Source organism: Melospiza melodia, chromosome 11 (genome assembly GCF_035770615.1).
Source record: "Melospiza melodia melodia isolate bMelMel2 chromosome 11, bMelMel2.pri, whole genome shotgun sequence".
Lineage (NCBI taxonomy): Eukaryota > Metazoa > Chordata > Aves > Passeriformes > Passerellidae > Melospiza > Melospiza melodia.
In genome coordinates, this window is record NC_086204.1 from 14,331,002 (window position 1) to 14,354,915 (window position 23,914).

The following is a 23,914-nucleotide window of genomic DNA, read 5'->3' on the forward strand; positions in this document are numbered from 1 at the left end:
ACATTTTATAGTGCTAAAAATACCCTTGAGACTTGTTCTGATACCTTGTAATTATGCACACATATCCTGATTTATGGTCCATGTCTCCCAGCCCAAAGCAGTATGCACTCTGTTTCACATCTTGCCCTATTTATGTGTAAAATACTCAAGTCTGTAATGCCATAAAAGAGAGGACAGGCTCATTGCACATGTTACTATCGATTTCATATGAGCATAGGCATAATCTAATGATCCTTTTCAACTAAGGATAAATATGCACAATTTAGCCTTAAACATATTCAGTGTCAGATCATTTCAACTGCTGCCTTTGAGAAATATGCCTGTGATGTTAAAGATGTCTGCTGTCCAGCCTCCTCCTTAAGACTGTAGAGAGTATGGCAAAGGAGACAAATTTGTCCAAACTGCAAATGGGACAAGAAACATTGTCAGCTGTGTATCAAGACACGTATCTTTTTCAGGCCAAACTTGTGAATTCATGTTCCACAACTTCCCCCGCTTCTCTCCACCTCCACACAACTCTGCTCTCTCACTGATCACCTACATAATTAATGAAGAAAAAAGAATTCACCTTGTCCAAGTGAGTACTGGCAAAGAGAGATGTGGTTGATAGGAAAACTAATAAGCATTTTACCTGTAACAATTACTGGCAGTATCCAAACTATGAGGTATATGCAGGTCCATTTCAAAAGAAGAAAGGACAACCTGGCATAGACAAAGAGATCTGATTTTCATTCTCCAGGTCTGCTCTGCAACACTCACACAACCACTGGCATGTGGCTGAAATCCTCTCTTTGGATCTGGAGAGCAAAGGAGTCACCCAACATTTATTTGCAAGTGGGTTGTTTGATTTTATTAGGTTTGTGTTGGTTTGGGATATTTTTTTTCAATTTTCCAGTTTCAAAATAAGACAACACATGTAGATTTAACGTTGTGATGTGTTTCTGCCCACCTTTTACATGCTAATCTTTAAAAAAGGAAATGTGTAAGTGCAATGGAGTGGCCTTAGCTGCTGTCTGCTCAAGGAAGAGCTGGAATCTGCATGTGCTAACAAGGGATGCAAAGACCATGGCAGGGAGAAGGGTCTTCAAATTACTGTTACTAAAAATCAGACTACTTTTTTTCTCCCTAACATATCTTACATTTGGTTGACAGTTGGGTGCATATTTATTAACACCTCTTGCAGAAAGGAGAAGGTTTTGCAGTGCAATTATTTCAAAATAATTTTGAAAAAGGACTCAGTCAACATAAGGTTCAGTTTATCCATGAAATAAGCTCATGTTTTGCTGACTTTTGCAAAAACAATTTAACTTGTAGGCTGAATTCAAGCTTTATTTCGTTTCACAACACAGCTTCAATTCTGTGTTTGTCAGTTCTGACAACTCTGTACCTGTTTCCTACTTGTATGGATGCAATTAAATATGCACTAATGTACCAATAACAAACTTGAATTATTAACAATCACTGAAACATAATTTGCAATTCACAGAAAAGGCTCCAACCCAAACCTGAAAGGTACATAATATTATTTTTATTTATTTATTTTTGTATTAAACTACATCTGCTGCACATTGTTTATGCTCCTCTTAGTGGTAGTTCCACCAAGTTTTCTTACATTACAATAGAACTATTTTTTTCCAATTCAGATATGTTTTTCATCTTTGTTCTGGAATTATTGGTGCATGAATTAAGATGTAGATCAAAAGAATATTTTTCCTCACACACGCAGAAACTACAAAATTTGTGGAAAATGAGCGGCCTAGGGAAAGGTTTATGGAGTTCTCCTGCTTTTTCAGCAAGTTCCAGAGATAGCTATGCAGTCAATTTTGTGACTAACCTAACCAAATAAAACCAAGTGACACTTGTATTTAATAATCTCTTTCAGGAACAATCTCATCTGCATACATCTCACTTTCCATACTTTAAACTTTTTTTTTTAATCAAAGCAGATTTGCTTTTCATGACCTCTTTTATGAATCCTTTATAAAACAGTTCCACTACCCATGCTTATTAGCTTTTTCCTTCTCTATTTTCTCTTTTTTAAAGGGTATCTGCATTCCTTCCAAAATAATATCATTTTTCTTGTCACTCCACTAATTTTTTTTAGTGTTCCCTATTTCAGAGGGCTCATATATTTAAACAAGTAAGGGCACTGGTGCACCATCATGCACCAGATGTAGCCTAGAAATAATTTTATCCACTCAAATTCAATTAGGTGCTGTGATGGTAAGGAGCAAAACTAGATTCTTTAAGACAAGACCCAACATTTTAATGGCAATCAATACCTCCCTCCCTCTATGTATGAGCTCTCTATTATTATTAATCTTGATACATGGGAAGCTGAACACTGGACAGGGTGAAGGACTAAACGGTGCCTCTGCAGCCAATGTGCTGAACTGAATGAACTGAGTGCAGGAACACAGGAGTGGAACTTTTAATTATCTCAGAGAGACAAAGCCATGGAAATAAAGTTCTTATCAACGCACTGCCAACAAATTGATAAACCAGGTGCAGAACAACTTCTTATAAAAATAAATTATAAAAAATTAGAGTACAGAAAGAGACAGACTATTCATAAAAGCAGACAAGAGAGTTTAAATTTTTTTGGTTTTCATGCAGTTTTCTCACAAGATTCTCACCAGAAGACGAGAAACAAACCAAGAAATTCTTGAACTATTTACTTACATGGAATGAAGGAGATATCACAGAAACAATTGTACATATAGATGATTTTAAAACTTTCCTTGGTGCATCTGAAAACCCACCTACAAAAAACAAAGGTAGAAGCAAACTTCAGTGGTGTGAAGCTATAGTACACATCTCCAACAGCCTAAAAATAACCAATGAAAGTTTCTACAGCAAATCATATACACAAAATAAGCTATCACCATGTCAAAAACTAATATTTTTACAGTGATATTCTATAGGAAAAGTCAAAATAACAAATGCCCTGATTCAGAAAATTAGAGACTGTAATGGCATTGCTACTTTCTAGCCATCTGGATCCACAGCGATATTTCATACTGCTAAGAACTAGGGCCTAAACTGAAACCAGAAGGACAAAAGAAAGAAAGATGGACATAAGAGAGTCATTTAGCCTCAACAGCCCAAAACTGTCAGGAGTTTACCATTTTTAGCTTGTAAGATAGAGCATGTATTTAGCATCTGAAAAGTCTGGATTTTGTAATAAGCACCAGACTCAATCTTAATGTGCAGAGGATACAGCCTCTTTGTAAGGCATTCAATAACATCATACTTGATCATATAAGAAGAGCCATTTATACTTCACTTATTGAGCAATGGCTCATCTACAAAATATCAGTGTATAGAAAAAGCAAAAGAACACATTACAAAAGGATATCCAGTCCTCCTGATAAGACTTTAAAGCAATATCTAATATACCCTGGATTAATATCATATTAATAGCTATGGCAAACTCATACCCTTGCCATTTCAATAGCCTGAGCCAAATAGGGAATGCATCTGACTATCTTTTCAGTACTTCTACTTTTTAAGTGTTATATTGAATCAGGTCAAGCAGAACCCAAGATACTTTATTTCAAGGCTATTTCAACGGTTAGAGCTGCAATTTAAATAGAAAGCGAGTGGTACTGTTCTCTGTACTTTAAACTACTTTAATAGTTTAAATAAATGAAAGTTATTGAAACTGGTTTCCAGAAATGAACTTGAATCATGCACAAATGTGCTGTTTCAATACAGAATAAGATCAGCAGTGCAGAAATGAATTACATTAAAAAGCAAAAATATGCTAAATCAGACAAAGAATTGAAACTCCAATACATCACAGGTGATTCTCCAGTAGCACATGTTTCCACCCAGAATACACCTATTGCACACAGAAAGCAGAAATGAAAAGAAATGCTAATCCATGCAACAATGCAGCTTCACAGAAGCAGTGAAGGGCTTCAGTTGGGTCCTTAAAAGCAGGCATTGGGGCAAAATGAGATACAGCAGGATGCAAAGGGAATAGTGACTCAAAGATAGGTTCCCACCTTCTTCTCTACCCTGCTGTCCACACTCCAGGAAATAGATGCCTTTAGAATTGCTAAAGCACATATAGAAAAATATATTTGAGAAATATATATATATAAATATATATATATTTGAGAGGTTACATGGTGGTACATGATGTTTCTAAGATCATTCTCACTCTTTTCTATTTCTTTTTATGGACACCAACCCATGAAGGAAAGACCTTGCTGACAGAAGCAGTTTCTCTGCGGAGATGTTCTATGGGCATAGAGCTGGCAAAACTATATTAAATTTTAACAGAAAGCTTAGAAGTTGCCTACAGCAAACCTTGGCCACAGATTTCAGTCATAGATACCCATATTTTGTATTTCAAAACAGAACTTTAATCCTCACAGCCTACATCAACTAACCTTGGGAATGCCAAGGTTTTTATCACGAAAGCTTGGGAGGTCCCAAAATTTTGTCATCCAGCAGGCATGTCCAGAAACATCCCAATTTCCAGCAGGTTGGGAAATGCCCATCTTTGAGGCCTGAGCTTCATTAGGAACTGCAAAGACTTACTCCCTCCAACATTTTGCCCAAGGATATCAGTCCCACAGGCAAGCAGTACTTTTACCTAGAGAGGTTTAGTGCAAAAATGCATCAGCAAAGACCTTCTTCAAAATCACTTGTCATCATCACTGTGACTAATCCTGCACTCTTCCTAACAACCCTTCTCAGCTTCTAAGTATGGAAATCTGTTACCTATTTCAGGAAAGTGCACTGAACATAAAAGGTGGGGCAAGAATCCAATGACCAGATATTGCAATTACTCACATCCTGGCTGTAAAGTCCCCCTTACAAACCCACACCTAGCTTCACTTGCAGCTCATTCTGTGTCTGGAGTGAAGGAAGGGGAACAATTATACTATCTCAAATCATCATTATTGTTTCAATGATTGCATTAGCATTCTCAAAGCATAAACCGCCCACAAAACATTTGAGGCAGACATCTAATGATGGATTTTCCCAACAGAGAAAGCAATTCCTCTAAGCAATAAAACAGTCTGTGAGAAATCCTGCAGTCATAAATCTAGTATTTCTCATTACAAAATTTACATCAGCCACGAAGTGATTACTTCTGAAATTACAAACCCTTGTGGGCAGAAATATTAGTGGGTTACCAATTGCCATTCTCATGAGTCATGAGAAAAGCAGTTCAAGTCATAATAGTCTTGTAAAAAGCAAAATATCAAAAGAATTAATGGTCTTATTATAGACAGAAAGTTTAGGGCATCCACATAACAAGTATCTAGGCATCAAAATACAAAGACCAGCAGTAAGTTCCCATCAAAACTTTCAAAGGTTACCAAGTAATACCCAAGCAATACAGGTTTGCATTGCTTAGATATTACTTGGTAATATTACAGTTCTATTGATACAGCTTTTAAACATATCTCCACAAAAGTAGTACCTAGACCCTCTAAACCTCCCCAGCATTCCCCACATGGGAGTATGCAATGTGCAGAAGGGAAAGAGAGGGAAGAGAGAGAAGAGGGGAAGCATCCGGGGCCTTGCCCTCTCGCAGAACACGGGCAGGATTTCAGCTCCCCAGGGCAGGGCAGCGCTGAGCCCCTGGCTCCCACCTGTGCCAGGTGCTGGAGGCACACAGGGCAGGGCCCAGCCACAGCACAAGCCCCTCGGGCAACCCGGGCAATTCGCAGGACGTTGTTCAGCACGTTGAATAATGAGGATTTGGAGCAGGCTGTTCTTCCTGGAGACCCTGGGAGCTTGACTGAGACCAGCAGAGCACACATAGGGGTGGTTTCAGCTCACCACAGCCCTGTGAATAGGGACAGTGTTTTATTTTTACTGCAAGTCCAATCACTGGCTGGCTATGGTGGTACTTGCCTTATACAGCACGGTGTAAAAATTATTACAGGCAAGGTAGCAGTAGCAAAAAAGCCTGTAAATATACGTTTGGAAAAGAAATTAAGTTTTATCACAAACAAAAATAAACTAAAATAATAATTCAGGCAATTTATATCTCATCTTTGCCATACGCCATGCACTTCGTTTTAGCTATTCCTGGAGTAAGCTGATCACATACTCCGTGTTTATGGGAAAATTATTTTTAAACTATTTTAATTCCTTATCATGAAATGAGACAATATTTAACATGCTCATGCTATCTTCCCTAATAACATAGGGAATTAAAATTTACAGGTTTGTAAGATGATATCTCATTGTGGCATTAGCTTTTTGGTCTCTGTTCTATTGGTGCCATTTTAGTAGATGATAATCACTTATCAGTTCAAAATATTGGCTTAGTAAAAAACATATGTCAATGTTCCCATAATGCATTTTACCACTAAAGGATAAATATATATTTTCTGTCTATTTTCTATTTCACTAGATATTCATATAGGAATTTGGTCTTGTAGCTGGATATACATCGACCACTACCCATAGTGTTACTCGTTGACAACTCATTACAAAAATGCCTTTTTTGGAAAGAAAACTCAGAACACTGTTACCTAGAGTTGGAGAAAAATTAACCATCATATTATGCATAATTCAGCTTCAGGTCTCATATTTAAAAACCATCATCAGTCAGATTTACTCTAATCTGGGGCTGAGGTCTACTGACCAGCACAGAGGGGCAAGTATCCTCCTTCCTGCTGGGGAAGATGCTCCACTCCTTATGTGCTCAGCAGCTTGCAGAACAGATAATCCAGGTAACTCCATATAAAGTTTTTCCTTTTATGTCCTTTCTACTCTTAGATAATTATGAAACACATTTCATTACAACCCCAAACCAGAAAATATCTACTTTTTACAGAGCAAGTGTATCTTCAGTGGCAGCCAAGCTACTTTCCCTGCACTGTTAATCCAATGGGACATGACATCACCCATGATCAAGATCAGTCATCTCCACATGAAATTGCTTTCTGCCTCTTTTAAAAAGATGCTTAAAGATGAAAAATTATTTTTGATATTAAAGTTAAAACACTTCATCTTGAAACTGTCAAAATGAAAACTTCCAATTTCCTGGATTGTTTATTAAAAATCTCAAAATAGTTTTGCTATTTTTCAAAGCCTGATCTGGCAGACAAAGAACTGAGAAGCAAAACTGTTCACTAGATTAAACTATAGTTCTCTCTTCCCCCATCTGATGAAAAAAAAAAAAGTGTGTATATATATATATATATATATTCTCTTGGATTTTGGGAACACCCTAGCAAATGTGGTGAAAACACTATTTCACCCCAAAACTTTCAGAATTTCTTTTGAGTATTTTCATTACCATTTTTAATGAAGAATTGAGATTGATCACAAACTATTAAAATTAATTACAACAATTAGTCAGGACAGGGGGAATTCAAAGAAGAGTATTATTCCAAAAAGCAGAAATCCACTTTCACACAACAAATTCCCCAACTAAGAGGCTGAACTGACATCCACAGCACCTGGCCCACTGCAGAACTGGTCACTCTTCAGATTGCAGACTGGGTAGCAGCTGTTCTTCACTGGTGCTCTTTGAGGGAAGTTTTAGACAGTAACATTCACCAACAGGAACGTATAAGTAGCCCACTTGTTTTTGCTGAAGGGAAGAGGTGGGATATTAAATGGGCTGTTTGAGAAACAACAGCATATGAAACATGTATGGAAATATTTGAAAGCATATTGTTTTGGTTTTACCTCAGATAATGTTTTCATGCACTTTTTCAGTGTCTTGCACACTAAAAATTAAGTACAGATATAAATTTTATTTGTCTGACAGTGAAAACTTGAAAGCATTTTGGATCATGAGGGCATTTACACCTACTTTGATTTCTTGAAAAATAATTTAACAGTACTAGCTAGGGAGTGTGACAAAATAGATATATTGGTTGAAAAAAAATTTTGTTCTTCCCAGATAAGACTACTAATACAAAATTTTCCCAGTGAGAAATTTTAAGAACTGGCAGGGTATTGTTGGTTGGATTTTATTGCTAGTGAAATATGTGTTGTTGTGTCATGTCATAAACAGAAAACTGAAGCACTCTTTTTAAATCCTCAGCACTGCTGACACTTCCAACAAGTACTTCCGTATTGGTTTTGGTCTTATCTGTTTCTAACAGACAGCCTCATGCCTTGGAAATCTGACCTGAAAGAAAAATTCAGCCCCAAGTATCTGCTGTCAATTGTGCAGAAAATAGGAGATGACAGCAAAGTCACTCCTGCATGCCAAATTAGATCTCTTTCCAACATCTTCTAATGTCATTATTAGCACTCAAATACACTGTGTCAAAATGTGTCTGTATAAGGAGATGGACCAGGCAACATCAAATTTATCTCTTAGTCAATATGACAAGCTGGTTTTGATTCAGACTTCTGAACAGGAGAGACTCTTAGGAAAAAAATCTGCTCCATCATGAAGGTTTGTTTACAAACATGGATATTATAATAGATGGAAACAGGAAAAAAAATGTATTGTGCAGTTTCACTGGATTTCTGGAATCAATAGTAATAGGAGTTTAAATCATCAGCATGAGCCTTAGGGTGTACACTCCAAACAGTCAATGGTGCAACGCAAGGAGTTACAAGATCATCTTCAAGAAGACTGTCTGCTTCAGAGATAGCCTTAACAGAAAATACTCATTCTAAAGCATCCACATAAATGTGAATTTAAGTGTACCAGATGGTTTTAGAACAATATTCAAAGGATTGAGAAGGAAACCACATCTGCAAAGATTAAATTCCAGTAATTTGTTCACGGTTTTATTTCTGACTAAGTGTACTCAAATAAAAGCGAATACCCAGACACAAAAGGCACTTAACTACTGACAGAAAACAATTCCTGGAAGATCAAAGTTTTTCCCTGTAGCACTGAGAAGAAAAGAGTGTATCATCTAAATACAGTGCCACGGCTTAACATATAGCATAAACAGCAGACATTGCATTACAGCTCCATACCCTTTACCTGTATAGCAAAGTTCAGAAGGTTAATAGAAGAAATTAAATAAACCACAATGAAAAAGATTTGGAGTATCATACACATGGGACTATTATCTAAACTAACCAAAGAGAAGAAAAGACTGCTTAATTCCACTAAATAAATGGATATTGATAAACTTCATCTATTCTAATTAGCAAGATTCCTCCTGTTATTTCATCTTTATATGACTTCTTAACATCCATTTCATTCCACCGAAGACAATTATTATCTTATAGAGACAATGGAGTTCTGTACCTTCTCATTGAACTTGATGACTTAAAAATGTTCAGGAATGTTTAAATAAATACTTCATGTTTGGTTCTTAGTGAGCATGGAAGCTGTGCTCACGGAAGTGAGTGTGGTGTGTACTGAAAATGCTTAGGAAAAAACTACAATAATAACCAAAGTAGTCCCAACTCTTCCACTCCTTAATAAAATTTAATCCTGTATAACAAGAGCAAGTTTGTGCAAATCTTAGCATTCTTATTTCTTAACTTCTTAAAGCACACGATGTTAACCATGATCAATGCATATTTTAATGCAAAGTATCTCATTATCTTTCCCGAAGTGAATTTTTACTTTTTCCTATGTTAATTGCAAGTACTTTTGAAGTGAATTTCAGAATACAACTTTAACACAGGTTTTAATCATCTCATTACCATAAAATGTATAGACACAGTTTCTCATACCACAAAATTATACTCCTTAATAGAGAAGCATGGTATCATTTCATTTTCTGTGTATACACTACATATGATACACCAACTTTTCCCAGCTACAGCAAAATGAACTCTTATCTGCTCAGATCATTGCCAAATTAAGACTGAGCAAAAGACATACACAGATGTTTACTCATAACCTTTCTCCCTTTCTATTTCTTTACACAACAGCCTGCACATAAACAACAATTTTTCCTGTATGTCGCTTCCAAGGTTTAAAGTTTTGACTGCTTGTTCATTTCTATGAAAAGAGTAAACCCCCTGTTGGTTTATATGAGGGGATAGAGAGGCATGGTCCATTTCTCCAACTCTGCCACCTCCCATCCAAGACAAAAAAACTTGGTATTATTTTTAATCTCATCACAGAAGAATAAATCCAACCAAGCCTGCCTCCACACCAGCAGACTAGAAAAGAGAAGTCAATATCAAGCATATTTTGGGGTTGGGAGCAGGGGCAAAAGGCATAAGGACAAACATTGGCTATGGTTACTGCCACTCAAGCCTTTCCAGGCTGTAAAATCTTCAGGGTAATGAATTAACTCTGAATTACAAGAACAAGCTAGCACAGTCTTGCTCTGTATTTTCAGCTGCCAACTGATATATCCTATACATGAGTCTGCAGACTAGTGCTCCTCCAACAGACATACCAAAGAAGATCAAAGATTTTTGAAAATAAACTGTAACAAGATGTGGATATAAGCAAGGTCACTGCTGTAAGTCAGAGATGAATGCAACAAACAATGTATTGTTTCTAAAGCAGCTCTTTGTAAAGACTGAGCAGAGGCCAGGGACTATTCACAACCACAAGGGCACAGCATCATAGCTCAGAAGGAAGAGATGCTGGCAGGTAGCCTTGCATTTAGGAAGGAGAAATTCCAGAAATCACTGAGTGGATGTCACTCAGTGTTTCTTGCACCTCCTGGCAGGGAGAACATGAGCACCCTCTGACTTAGTTCAGCAGCTGCCTCCCTGTGGTCACAGCAGAGCAGAGCTGGGGTTTCAGTTGCTCTACTTTGGTCTTTTGACAGGGGATGGATGAGATTTTTATACCAGATGGAAAAGTACAGGGAAATTAATGGTGGGGAAATACCTGGAAATTCAGTTCTAGCAGGGATAGTATAACATATCCAACACAAGTCATCACTTGTCAGAGCCTCTACTCCAAAAACCCAATCTCTAAATACATACAGGAGAAAGCTTTGTCAAGTACTTCTCAAATGCACTAAAAAAGAGGCAGTCAAATTAATCTATAGTCCTAACTTTCTCTTCTATATTCCCAAATACAGAATTAAAAATAAAATCCTAAAAGTCTAGACCACATGATTTTAAGCCTATTAAGTATTTCCTGAAAGATGCAGATAGTTGTCAGGGTCATACAGTTAACCCCAGAAATCAGCTGCATATGTTTTTTATTTCTCAAAATGAGTTTCTAAGTTATAAATTAGATGAAACAGCCACCTTCTTCCTGTCTCTGCCAAGTAAATGGCAGTAACAGTAGAAACCAGGAATAAAACGTGAAATTGAAGAATCAGGTAACTAAAATTGATTAAAGATTATAACGGTGTTCATAAAAATGTAATGTTTAACATCAAAATGCAACCTCCAGCCCCTTCCTGCACATGAAGGAACCAACAGCTTGAGATGGTGACATGGCGTAAAGTAAAAGGTGGAAAAAAGGCACATGATGAATCACTGTTACCACAGATAAAGATACACCATTTACAAACATGCCTCCACATAAATATATTGACATGTAAGTTCGGCTTACAAATACCTCCTGTAGCTTTAGTCACCATTACCCATCCAGTAGCTTTACAACCCTGTGCACAAGATGACAACCAACCTTAGCATGGTCTGTGGACCAGAATGAATGAACTGAATAAACTTCAGTCGCTGATACTGGTGCTTTTGCCTGCCCCCAAACTCAGTGACACAGCAAAGCAAAGACAGGAGGCAGCCACACCACATCATCCCCTTACCTATCACTACCCAAACCCACTTTCTGATTGGATCACCTAACAAAATCCGGGGGGAAAAAAAGAGAAGTAAGGAAAAAAGAACAGGAATTACCCAATATCTCCTAAAAAATTATCAAGTCTAGCAAGTAAATAATGAAGTCAAAGTAAGCCCTATGGATACTAAGTACATATAATACAGTACTTGATCTTCAAGTCACACAGATCTCTAATTTAATAAACCGATTGTAAAGGTATATAAGATGTGTGCAAGCTTCCCTCAGCCATGCAGCAGAAGAAAGTTTCCAGTTCAAGGAATAATTAGATCTCCCTAAAATGATCTTATCAGTCTCTCCTGCACAGAGCAGCCAGGCCCACTCATGCCATACTACATGAGCAAACAGATTCACAGACTAAAAAAAGACTGATACAACTTTCTTTCAGCATTCCTCACACTACAGATAGGCATGAAAATAGCCACCAAATAAAATCAAACAAATCACTTTTTTTTCCCCCTTTTTTTTGTGTGTGTTTAGATAAAACATCAAAGCAATCAATAACACTGTTCAGACCACTAAGTTTAATTGATGAGAACATCTATTAACAGAGTAATTTCTGAAACTGTAGGTATTAATTATTTTCTTTCAAAACTTATTACTCATTTTTATGACTTGAAGGCTATTGGGCACCCAGGAAAATGACCATATTAATGCTCAATACTTTCTATTTACTCCCTGTTTTACAAGATATCTTTCCAAGAGCCTCAAAGGTACCAGACAGATCTAATAGCAGCGTAGCCATCACACACATCCCCCAGCACTGTCTATCCTGGCTGACAAATGGTTTTGGCCTCTTGTTGACTGTAATCAAAGGGCAACTTTAGAGGCTTTACATTAAATTACCTAGAACATCAGAGATAGTATAAAGGTCCTATAAGCATTCAGTATCTATCCAGCCTACTTTTCCATATAAAATATCTTTTTGCACAAGCTCTTAAGAGGATCAACATACTTTCATTAAAAGTTAACTTTATTTGAAACATTAGAGAGGATGCTTTGTCTGCTTTTGGTTGGTTTGGTTTTTAAAATTAAAACTTCAATTTCACTTTAGAAGAGCCAAGATTTTGACATTTTTAGTAGAAAGACTCATGCAAGACAAAAAAAATATATACAAACACAGTTATAAAGAAACCAGGTCCATGGGTACCTCACATTACAACATCAGGCAAGTCAGTCAGACCCAGGCTCTGCAAAACACCCTGAATTCAATTTATTTATATCTATTTTTCCACAGAAAAGCAAAATCCTAACAGCTAGAGAAGACTGACTTACTGTTGATGATTTGCCTAGGTGTTTTACAGATACTCACATTAATAAAAGAAACAGAATTCTCTGTATCAAACTTATAACTAGTAATGTCAATTTTGCTTTAACTATTTGCTCAATCGGGTGGTTTTCGGACCCACATATAACATTATAAACAAATCACACCACTGCCTAAGGGAGAAAAGGAAAGAAAATTACTTCAGCAGAAGTGAATGAAAAACACACTTTCTAGCTATAAACTCATATATTTGTGGTCAATATTTAATAGTATTTGTGTAGCAATACTTCTGCAATTAAGCTTATGCACACAGTGCACCATAGTCCCAATGAATCAACACAAATATCACTTTCATTTGCAAGAGTTTGATTTCTGAAAAGAACATAAAATTAGCTGCAATTAAGTTGGCTACAATAAAGTTGGCTGGTGTTCAGGATTTTTTTTCTTAAAAAGTCATTTAAGGAAGAGACTAGTAGGAAGTATATTTCTCTCAAGTTTGCAGGTCCAGCAGCACAACTTTGTATTTTGTTTCTCTATTTGTTAGTTAATTAATATATACACAGAGGATGAACTAAAGACCTACATTGATAGACCTGTTCCCACTTTATGCTCTCTTCCCTTCCCAAACTTCAAGACTCAAAAAGAAATGGCAATAATGGCCTTAATTTCCTTGTTTGGGGGCTGAAGGACTTCAGGACTGTGTGAACAGTTGTACATTCAGTTTTTCTACCATCCACTTACGTGTGCTAACTTAACATTCTCTTCCAACCCTGATGACTATGGTTCTAAGATCACCCAGTCTATCAGTCCAGCACCACCACTAGTAACCACTGAACTGTATTACTCCCTGCCAGATCCAGAACTGTATTACCCAGTGCCTTAATCATTTCCAGGGTGGTGACTCCACCATCTCCTGGGCAACCCAACTACCCTAACAGCAAAAAAAAATTTCTCGTATCTAATCTGAATCTTCCGTCTCAACTTAAGGCCATTTCCTCAGGCCCTTTCACTGCAGAAGAGACCAGCCTCCAACTTGCTCCAACCTTCTTCCATGTGGCTTTAGAGAGTGGTGAGGTCCCCTGAGCCTCCCATCCTCAAGACTCAACAAGCCCAGCTCCCTCAGCCATTTCCCATCAGACAAGTGATGGCTCTCAAGCCTTGCTGTGCTTTGCTGGACATGTTCCAATGTCTCCACATCCTTTTTGAAGTGAGGGGCCCAGAACTGGACACAGAACTCGAGGCCCAGCCTCACCAGTGCTCTTATCTCTAGTCTCAGTCTATCCTCTGCTACTTTAAAATCAATACCACATGTCCTATTGCAACACCTTGCTAAGAAGTCTGTGCTCCTCTTTCTTATAAACCCCCAGTGAGTACAGGAATGTTGCTAAGAAGTCTCCCCAGAGCCTTCACTTCCAGGCTGAATAATCCCAACTCTCCCAGCCTGTCTTCAGAAGGCAAGTACTCCAGCTCTCTGATCAGCCTCATGGCCTCATCTGTGCCTGCTGCAAGAGGTCCATGTCTTTTCTGTGCTGAGCACTCCAAAACGGGATGCAGCACTGCAGGTGGAGTCCCCCCAGAGCAGAGGGCAGAATCCCCTCCCTCAGCCTGCCGGCCACACTGCTTGTGATGCAGCCCAGGAGGCAGCTGGCTTTCTGGGCTACAGGCTCATATTGCAAGGACCTGGTACTTATGATTAGCCACATATTGAATAGTGTTATTCTTTCAAAGTACCAGCTCACTAAGTATGGATGCTGTCTTATTGTAAAGCTCTCATACCTTCTCAGTGATGTCTCATGGGCAGCTCCTCGCAGCACAGACTCCTCCTTCACAGCACAGACAAAACACTCCAGCTCACTTCTCAACCAGTTAACCCACTCTTTTATGGCACTCATTCTTATTGGACACAGCTGGGGCCTGTTAAGGGCAGGCCTGTTCCTAATCTCTGGTAATTAGTACAGCTGTGACTCCTCAGGGGTGAGATTACCTTCTGCACTATATTTTCTTACATTCTATCCCCCCACACATGGAGATCAGACACACTGGTTAGTAATTCCCAGGTTACCCTCTAGAACCAAATTTATGGACAGGACTTACACTGACAGCCCACCAGTTTCCTGCAAGGATGGGATGATGCAGCAGCACAGCTTCTCGATAGTCACTCCAGGCTGATTTGTTTACTCTGACTCACCTGCTGAAAAACAAACAACCACCAATACAAAACACAATAAAAAGAAAAAAAAAAACACACCACCATCATCCCACAGAAAATAAGAAACTCCTGTGAAAGGTCTTCCCAGCACCTTCAGCAGCAGAGACCAACACAAAGAATTCACTGACCATCCCTGGCCCAGGCTTTCCACTGAGTGTCTCCAGTTACACTGCTGCTGTCAAGTAGTCTCACTGATTTCCTGGGTTTGATATACTAAGGAGCTTTTTGTCAACAGCTTGAGAGTCTTTTGTAAGGCATTTTTCTTGTTCTTTATGAGATTTTTAATTTCCTGCTTGCGTTTGGCCAGCCATGTTTTAAGGACTTTCCTCTACGGTTCATTTGAGCAGGCTTTCCTGTTTCCAGCATCTGGCAATTTTGTTACAGTGCCCTCCACTGAGGTTTCTATCTAGTGAGGTAAGCACCTGAGCATGATTTAGTATTCTCTTTTTTTTACTTTGAGATATATGTGGGGGCTTCTGATAACTTTATTAAAATACCTGTGTTGTTAATAGCCCTCAGGAGGCTTATAGGCCTTTTAGAATAATTCTTTAAGTGTTTGTTGTCTGCTTGTTCTGCAGCTCCTGTACTTAAAATCAAATGACCATGTTCTGCATGTGTTTATTTTGCTCTCTTCAGCTGCAGAGCTCAATGTGATCTTATGGCAGTCACTAGTTACCAAGCAGCTCCAGTGCACCACTCGGGAGCACATCCAGAGTAACACCTTTCTGGATGCACCAGGTGTTCTGGGAAGCAGCCACTTTGCACATCTGGATGCATCCTCTTTTTCCCATCATGAAAAGGCACCTATCCAGTCTCTACAGGGCACCTGCTGAAATGTCTCACTGTTGCTGCCTGTACTGAATTTGCAGCTTCCCTATTCTCATTTCACATTTCCTGAGCACTATTTCTGGTCTGAGCAGGGGGCTGGTAACACAATCTTAGCACTGCATTATCATTAGAGCACAAGATTTCTGTCCACAGTAGTTCCATGGATCTGCTCTTCTCCCATAATATTTTTTTATGCTGTTGTGCTTTATAAAATGTACAGAACCACTCCCTTACAACTGAATGTCACTCTCACCTTTCCTATAAAGCTGATATGGCAGCATTGATGACCCTCCTTTCATCAGGTCTGTTTTCCAAAGTTATCATTTCACACCATTCCTCATCTTACTTACAGACCTTAAAGCTGGTGGGACAGAACTCCAGTTTTTCCTTTTCTCCATCTCTCATTACTGCTTCTTACTGCCTCTGTTAAGTGGCATTGCAGTTGTTCTGAGAGGACTCCCTTTCTTCTTTCACTGTGCTCTTCTTTGTCCCATGCAGGTTTGTTTGGTGTACCCTGAAGGTCAGCCATGCTCCCTCGGCAACCTCTGACATTCCTGCCCATGAAGATGCCCCTGCTACAGGAACATGCAAGAAGAAATTACAGCAGCAGCTGGCAACAGCTGCATTTGAGCAATCAGGCCACTCTTTGCTAGCAGGTGCTTCACTACCTGGACCTTGCATCCCCCACAGCAGGGCAGAGGCTGCTGCCATGGTGGAGGCTTCACCTGCAGCCATGCTGGAGTCCCACTGCTTTGTGCACAGCTAACTGGGAGATACACACAGAGCAGCTCTATGAGGCTCTTTCATTTAGTGCCGAAAACAAGTCATGGAAACAAAGCAGAAAAGAAGGATAAAGAAGAAAACACACTGAATGGGCAAGGTCAGGCTATACGAAGCCAGCACTGATACCACGATTTCAATTTAACTAATATTCATCACCTCATCAGAAAAACCCTGCCTGCGTTCTGCACTCATTCCTCAGCAACATCCATCTGCCAAATTATGCACTCCTTGCTGAGACCAAGATATTATGGCTGCAAGAAAGCATTTAGCCCATCATGGTTGCTATTGCTAAGTAATAAATAATACTTAAGGGAAAGGAAAAAGAAAGTATGAGACTCTTTTTTAATTCCATTTGACTGAGCTGATGGCCTTCACCTCTTAATATTATGTTATTATTACTACAGTAGGAAGACATTTAGCTTCTAAGTGTGTTTGAGACATCTGTGAATCACTCATTATCACTTTCTTTTCTTAGAAAAGATAGGCTTCTGGCTCAACTCCAAAAAAACCCCACTGGAACACCTGGACACCAGAACCATACTGTTGTGACTACTGATCCATCTGCAAAACAAGCTGGCAACCTGCCTCATCCAGGATAGCTCAACAGGGACATATTCTTCATGTTTCCCAATAGCTATGCACCCCTCATCCAGAGACAAGGGGCAATTTGTTAGTTGCTCACTAAATCCCTTGGTTTCCATCAAGGCACTTTGGAAATCAACTGCTCTGTAAGACATGTCACAGGTGCAGGCCAGGTGTTGCAGTGGATCAGAAGAGGAACCAGAAACAGAGGTTTGAACAGGGACTTTGATAGTAGCAATTTAGTTTCAGTGTGAGACTTTTGCTTATTGACTTTGTTTATCAGTTTATTTCATTACTTAATGAATTATGACTGCAATAAAGGGACCTGAACAACTTTAAAATATTTTTAATTGGTCTGCATGACATAATTGATAAGCAGAATTTCTCTAGAAAGACAAACTGCCTTTTGGTTGTCTGTCTACTATAACACCTACAAGCTGAATAATCAAATCCTTTCAAAATAGCCTTCTTTTGTCAAAAGAAATACAGAATGAAAACAGATATTGCATGCAACTTCTAATGTTTTTCTCTTTTCTTCCATATAATTAAAGGGCTTGATAGTCCAATAGCTGTTTTGCTGTTGTTTGTACTAAAATGGTTTGCAATTAATCTAAAATCTCTTTCCATATGTAGACAAGTATTTCCATTATATAACACAACCATTAAAAAAAAAACACAACCATTAATTTACTACAATTAGCAATTCATTTTTACTTCTCACAATGGACAAAAATATTTCACACTGGCTATACCTTGCTACCCCTAGCTGAAATGCCAGAAGTATTTTTCCATAAAAAGAAGGAATAGCATAGAAAGAAGGAATAGTTTATTATAGCAAACAGTTCCTTTTGGTTTGAGAAGTTAAATGATCTGCTTGCATTTAAGTCTTGCATTAGTCCTGAGTTAAACATTTTCAACAACTTCACTATTTCTAACTTCTAAAGCAAAACAGGTCATGACTTGAGAATTTTCTCTCTGGGGTACCAGCCTCAAGAATTGTGTCTAGAAGTTCAGCCTTCTGAATTAATGGGAAAATCCCAGTTCTCAGTCCAACATATCAGAAGTATGGAAAAACATTAAATAAAAGAAAAAAATACTAATAATCAATAGACTAATCTATTACCCATAACTATTAGAAAATAAGTACAAGCCAGCTGTATACCTGACTAAAGTTAAAGTCTGCATCTTGCAAAGATGTGTTTGAAGTGATAAGGCAAAGAGGGAAAGGATTGTTATGAACACAAAGTGCTAATCTGCTGTCTAAGTCCTACTGAACCTCTCCCCTAACACTTAATCTAAAATGCTTTCAGCTCTTAAATTCCCCTTCCAAAACCAGCAGGAGGTTAAAGCAGGACCCAATGGGAGGTTACATTTATTTAATATTCAGTCCTTTCTCAGATGAAATATTGCAGTCTGTCCTCCCAGGTATTTGTAAAACCATTAAAATAATGGCTTATAACTATTACTTGAAATAGCAGTTCTATTTGTAACCACCACTGAAAAAGGGTAAGCAAAGTGCATTAATTTTCTTTGAAAAATACCCAAAACCTTTGCTATAGAGCACTGAGGAAATGTGCCCCATTAACTAGTTCAATGCTACAAGCTGAAGCAATGCTAGTAAATATTGTTTAGCTAAAAGGAACCTGCATCTCTCTAAGGGCCTCTCCAGCTGTACCCTCCATGCCTCACAGCTCTGCAGCTCACCACAGATGCCTCCTGCAAGCTTTGACACAAGTTCAGATCCTGTGCCTTTACACATTAACAGTTCAGATCCTGTACCTTTACACATTAACAGTACCTGTAAAGATAATATCCATTTGGCTATGAAAAGAGCCAATTTTAATAGCCATTGAAATTGGCTATTTTTTAACAGTCACTACATTTGACAATATATATTATTGTACTTACATTTTTCTAGTATCCCTTAGAAATAAGATCATCACAAAGAAGAAGTAATAACACAAAATCCACAGAACCATCAAACAAGACCTGTCACAGAAATCTTTGCGTCATCTCCATGACACGCAATGAGCACAGCTTCCTTTAACTCCACAGATCTCAATTTCAAATCTGCAGTTATGCACTATGAAAAATTTCTAGAAGTTTAATTTTTACCTTTGCTAAGGAGAATTTTAAGTAGTACCTAGAGAATATATTTATCATGTTAAAACAGGAACCTTAAGTGTGGCCAGGCAGTTTTGACTTGTGTTAAAATTTTTTCATTTATACATCATTCTTAGCAACAGTGGATGAAAAAGCTGATAAATGCTTGTTGCTACCACCTTGAAAGGCATCCTTAAATTGAAAGCAAATTTGATATGCAACACTGCCTTTTACTGAGAACATCCAGTTAATGGATTATTTTCTTCAATCATGTTATAAAATCCACAAATCTAGTATTTTTATAATTTTTCAGTCATTAAATAACTACTGATAAGAATAATATATAGACTTTCTCATGCTATTTTGATTCTGCAACAGCTTTTCCCAAAAAAAAAAAAAATGTGCTTGCTCTGATTTAGGTTTTTGCTTAATAAAAAAAGGTTTAAAAGTTGAAGCCAGCAGTGTCCCTTCACTGTCACAATGAACACAACCAGGGCACAGCTTTGGGCCTGCTGGCTGTAGGCTTCTGCCACCCCCACTGGATGTCAATGGTGCCTTCAAACACCTGCAGCAGCAGCCCACATGCAAAGGACAGATAGAAAATTCTCAGGTTTCTAAGCAAGACATTCTTTCCTTTGCTCCCAGCCATCACTGAGATGAAGCTATACTGCTGACAATTACTTTTTTTTTTTTTCTCAGATAAGTCCCTCTTAAAAAGACTTTCCTATTACTGCATCCATTATATTCACTATGAACATCTGCATATCCAGCTGCTACTTTTATTACTGTCTCAATTCCAGAATTCTTAACATTTTTTTCCTTTTTCTTTTTTAACTATACTTAAGGTATGAAACACCTATAATTCTATTTTATGTACAATCAATTATGATAGTTAATCACAGCCTTCTCAGAAGGAAAATGCAACTGAAGGCCACAGCTGAGTTACATCATTTCAAATGTAGACACACAGCCAGGCAGACAAACTGACTCTCAACCACTGATCCCACATAACCTTCTAGCCCTTTATTTTTTTTCACATCTCTCAAAACTGTGAAGTCAACATCATTAATATGCTACAGGAACAAGTACAGCATCTGTGCCAAATCCAGACATATTCATTTTCACCAGCTACCAGTGACTTTATGACGAGTTTATGAAATAGCAGCAATAGCTGATGATTGCTCTGCTCCTGTCCCAGCACCAAGCAGCCAGAGGAGCCATGGGCTGAGGAAAGCCACCACAGAGGCTCAAGAGGCCTCAAAACAGGGACCTCACTGCTGGTTGCCTGGCACTAACTTGCAACTTGCTGCTCTGCCTCCTCTTTGTTCTTCTTAATGACTTTTTACAGCAAAAATCTATGGGAAACACTAACACTGAGGAAGACATCCTGTAAAATTTCCAAGGATGCCAAGAGCCACCCTGATGTCAGAGCAGCATGCTGAGCCAGAGAATGGCACCCCTGTTGAGTACAAGGCCCTGAGAGCACAGTCAAAACCAGAGCTCCTCAGAAGTGCAGGCACACTGGCAACATAAGGGTTATATATACTGAGGATTCAATTGCTAGTTTGCTTCTTGGCCTTTGATAACCAGAAACCAAATTGCTTTTCTGTTGAATAAAGTATCTTTCAAATTCAATTGCTTATCTCCTCATTCATTCAAGAATGGGAGACCTCAGATTTACAGAAATGAGAGTCCACAATAGAAATATGCTATATTAGACATAGAAGAGACACCTGAAAAATAATCAAAACACACTCTATTGATTTTAACCTTCAATATCAAGGTATCCTTCAGCAGTCTCAACTGGATCCAGGCTATAAGAATTTCCAATTATTTGAATATCTGTATATGGGATAAGCATTTAGTTATCAACATCTACCATAAAACATATTTTGGGTTGTTATTAGGGCACCATTACTATGAAGAATTGACTGCATTGCTGCTTCAGCCCACGCTGTTGCTGCAATGAGAGCGGCTGCAGACACAGAGTGGCTGCAGACACAGTGCCCAGTGCCAGGGCGGGCACCCAGGGCAGGGCAGGGGTGCTGCCAGCACGGCAGAGCTGCCTATGCTCAGCTGCACCCCAGGCACTGTGCCCAAACACTGCTCCGGGACCCCAGGCTGCAAGGAGGATTCTGCTGAGGGATTCTGCCTGGTGGCAAGTCACGTTAATGTGAAAATCACGTGTAACTTTATGTCCCTCAGGTGTCTGCAGCACCAGCAATGATGTCTTCTGCTTAACTTCCAGACTCTGGGATTCTGAAATATTGCTGTGAATGAAGAGGGAAACAAGGGGGTGCAGGTGGTCCCATACTGGATGCAAGGCAGCCTCCACGGGGTCTGGCAGAGCCTGGAGGCCCTGCCCTGGGCACACCACAAGCCAGAACAGAAGAGGAGCCCTAGGGCACAGGGGCTCTCCACTCCCACCATAAATTCTCTCTTAGTGGAAGAGCAAAGAGGAGGGGAAATCTTTCTCCACAAATACTTCTTCCCCAAAATCCTCTGCAATGGATAACCCAGAGGGAACATCAGGGTCTGTATAAGCACACAGACTGGCAAGCACACCTGGCCCTCCAACACAGGTGTTCAGAGGCTGGGCTGGACCTTGTCAGGCCCCAGACACTGCTGCCAGCACAGAGGGAGCAGCAGGAAGCAATGGCTCCAGAGTGGCATGGAGGTGTTCAGAGGGCCAGAGGGTGGTCAGCCCAGACAGGGAGAAGCTCTACAGGCCCCAGGGCTGCAGCCAAGCAATGGTTCCAGAGTGGCATGGAGCATTCAGTGGGCTGGAGAGCGGCCTGAGCAGGGAGCTGCTCTGCAGGCCCCAGGTGCCAGGGCTGGGTCACCGACCCGCCAAGGCAGGGCTCTGCCATTCCAAACCGTCCTGCACTGTCACAGCCAGATCCCGAGGGGCTCAAGGCATGGCAGCCTCCCCCCTGGCTGCTGACCAGCAGCTCTTCCTGCGCCCTGCCCCGGGCGCTGCGGCAGCTCCCACAGCCACCAACACCTTGCTTTGGTGCCAGTGCTCCATCCAGGGTGGCACAGAGCAGCCAAATCCCCATTCACAGAAAGGGCTGTGCAGCACTGAGGAAAGGATAAAGGAAAGCAAAACACTTTCCTTATGAGGATTGCTTGACTTCAGAGTATTATCTCTCTCCTCTGATCACTGAGGAGAGTCAGCCCAGATTTAGCAAAATCAAAAATGAAATTTAACAGAGCATTATGGTGAAAGGCATTATCACAGACTTCTCTGACTCATTTGCACCACTGCAGGGTAATACTGCAAAAAATGTTAGTACAGATGTATTTGGTGATTTAAATAAATAAATAAAAATCCTATTTTAATCTTTTGTTTCCTCAGCATTTTCACAAACACCAACCCAGAGTTTTACTCTAAAAGAGTAAAACTTTTTATTCAAATAGTACTTTTCATTCTATTGAAAAACATAATAGAAAGATATTTAAAATACTAATATAAAATTTTCATTAATTGACATTAATGAAACCTCTGCTACAGGACAGTTCCTGATGAAATGACAGGCACCACATCTGAACGCAGAATAAAACCTCTAATTTTTACATAAGCTGTAAATCCACTGACTAATAGACTAAACTTTAAAGGTTACATATAATTCCCCAAAATAAGCTCCTGATAGTTCTCATCACTTGGACTTTTCCAACTTCACCATCAGACGTGCTGATAGCTGCATTCTGTTGCTCATGTGGCAGATCCTTAAGAGTTTCTCCAAGCTTTCTGATGTTGTTTTTTTTTTTTCATATCAACTCAAATATTACTTCCCTACTTGTATTGTCAGTGACCAAGTGAGGGCAACATGTACTAGAGCAGATGGCTGGAAACCACTATCCTATCTTTGCAGCCTCAGGCCACAGACAAAGTTCCTTTTGCACAGAGGATCCACTCTTACTTACAAAGTTTCTATCAGGGTACCTTTGAAATTAACAACTGATATATACCTGTTTGGAGACAGTTATACTTTTAGGTTTACTTCATTTACACAGATCTTCTGACCGAAGTTTGAAGAGAACACTTGAAAAGCAGACACTAAACAGTCTCCAAAATGAAGCTACTGAGCCTTGTCAGACACCAGTCCCAGACAATTATTGCACCTGAAGCAGCTCTCCAAAATTCAGGGAAATTTTGATACATTTCTGTCTGTGTCACCTTAACATGTACTTAGAGCATGCATTAGCGTATATTGAGAAAGACTGATATTACACTTAGTATCAGAAACCTTTTCTACCTACTGTCATTATGAGCTGTAAAGTCTAAAAAGATGATTATAAATGAACCTTCCTAAGGTAAAAGTAATAATATAACTTTTAACAGTTTCACAGTTGCACCTTTATCATCAAAAAAAAGAAAGGTACGGTGTCTGACTTTCATAAATTTAGCAAATTTTAAACATCCAAAGTAACTTCCAATAGCTGCCATTATTGAAAAGAT

General features: G+C 39.1%; 1 long non-coding RNA gene across 2 annotated transcripts in view; it reads right to left on the reverse strand.

Moving 5' to 3' along the window:
• Positions 1–23,914, reverse strand: part of LOC134423052 (uncharacterized) — a 261,702-nt gene that overhangs the window by 215,117 nt on the left and 22,671 nt on the right. For both annotated transcript variants that reach the window (XR_010028994.1, XR_010028995.1), the window contains exons 2-3: positions 15,042–15,138; positions 2,683–2,762 (exon numbers count right to left, since the gene is read on the reverse strand). This is a non-coding gene — a long non-coding RNA (uncharacterized LOC134423052). The remainder of the gene's footprint in view (positions 1–2,682; positions 2,763–15,041; positions 15,139–23,914) is intronic.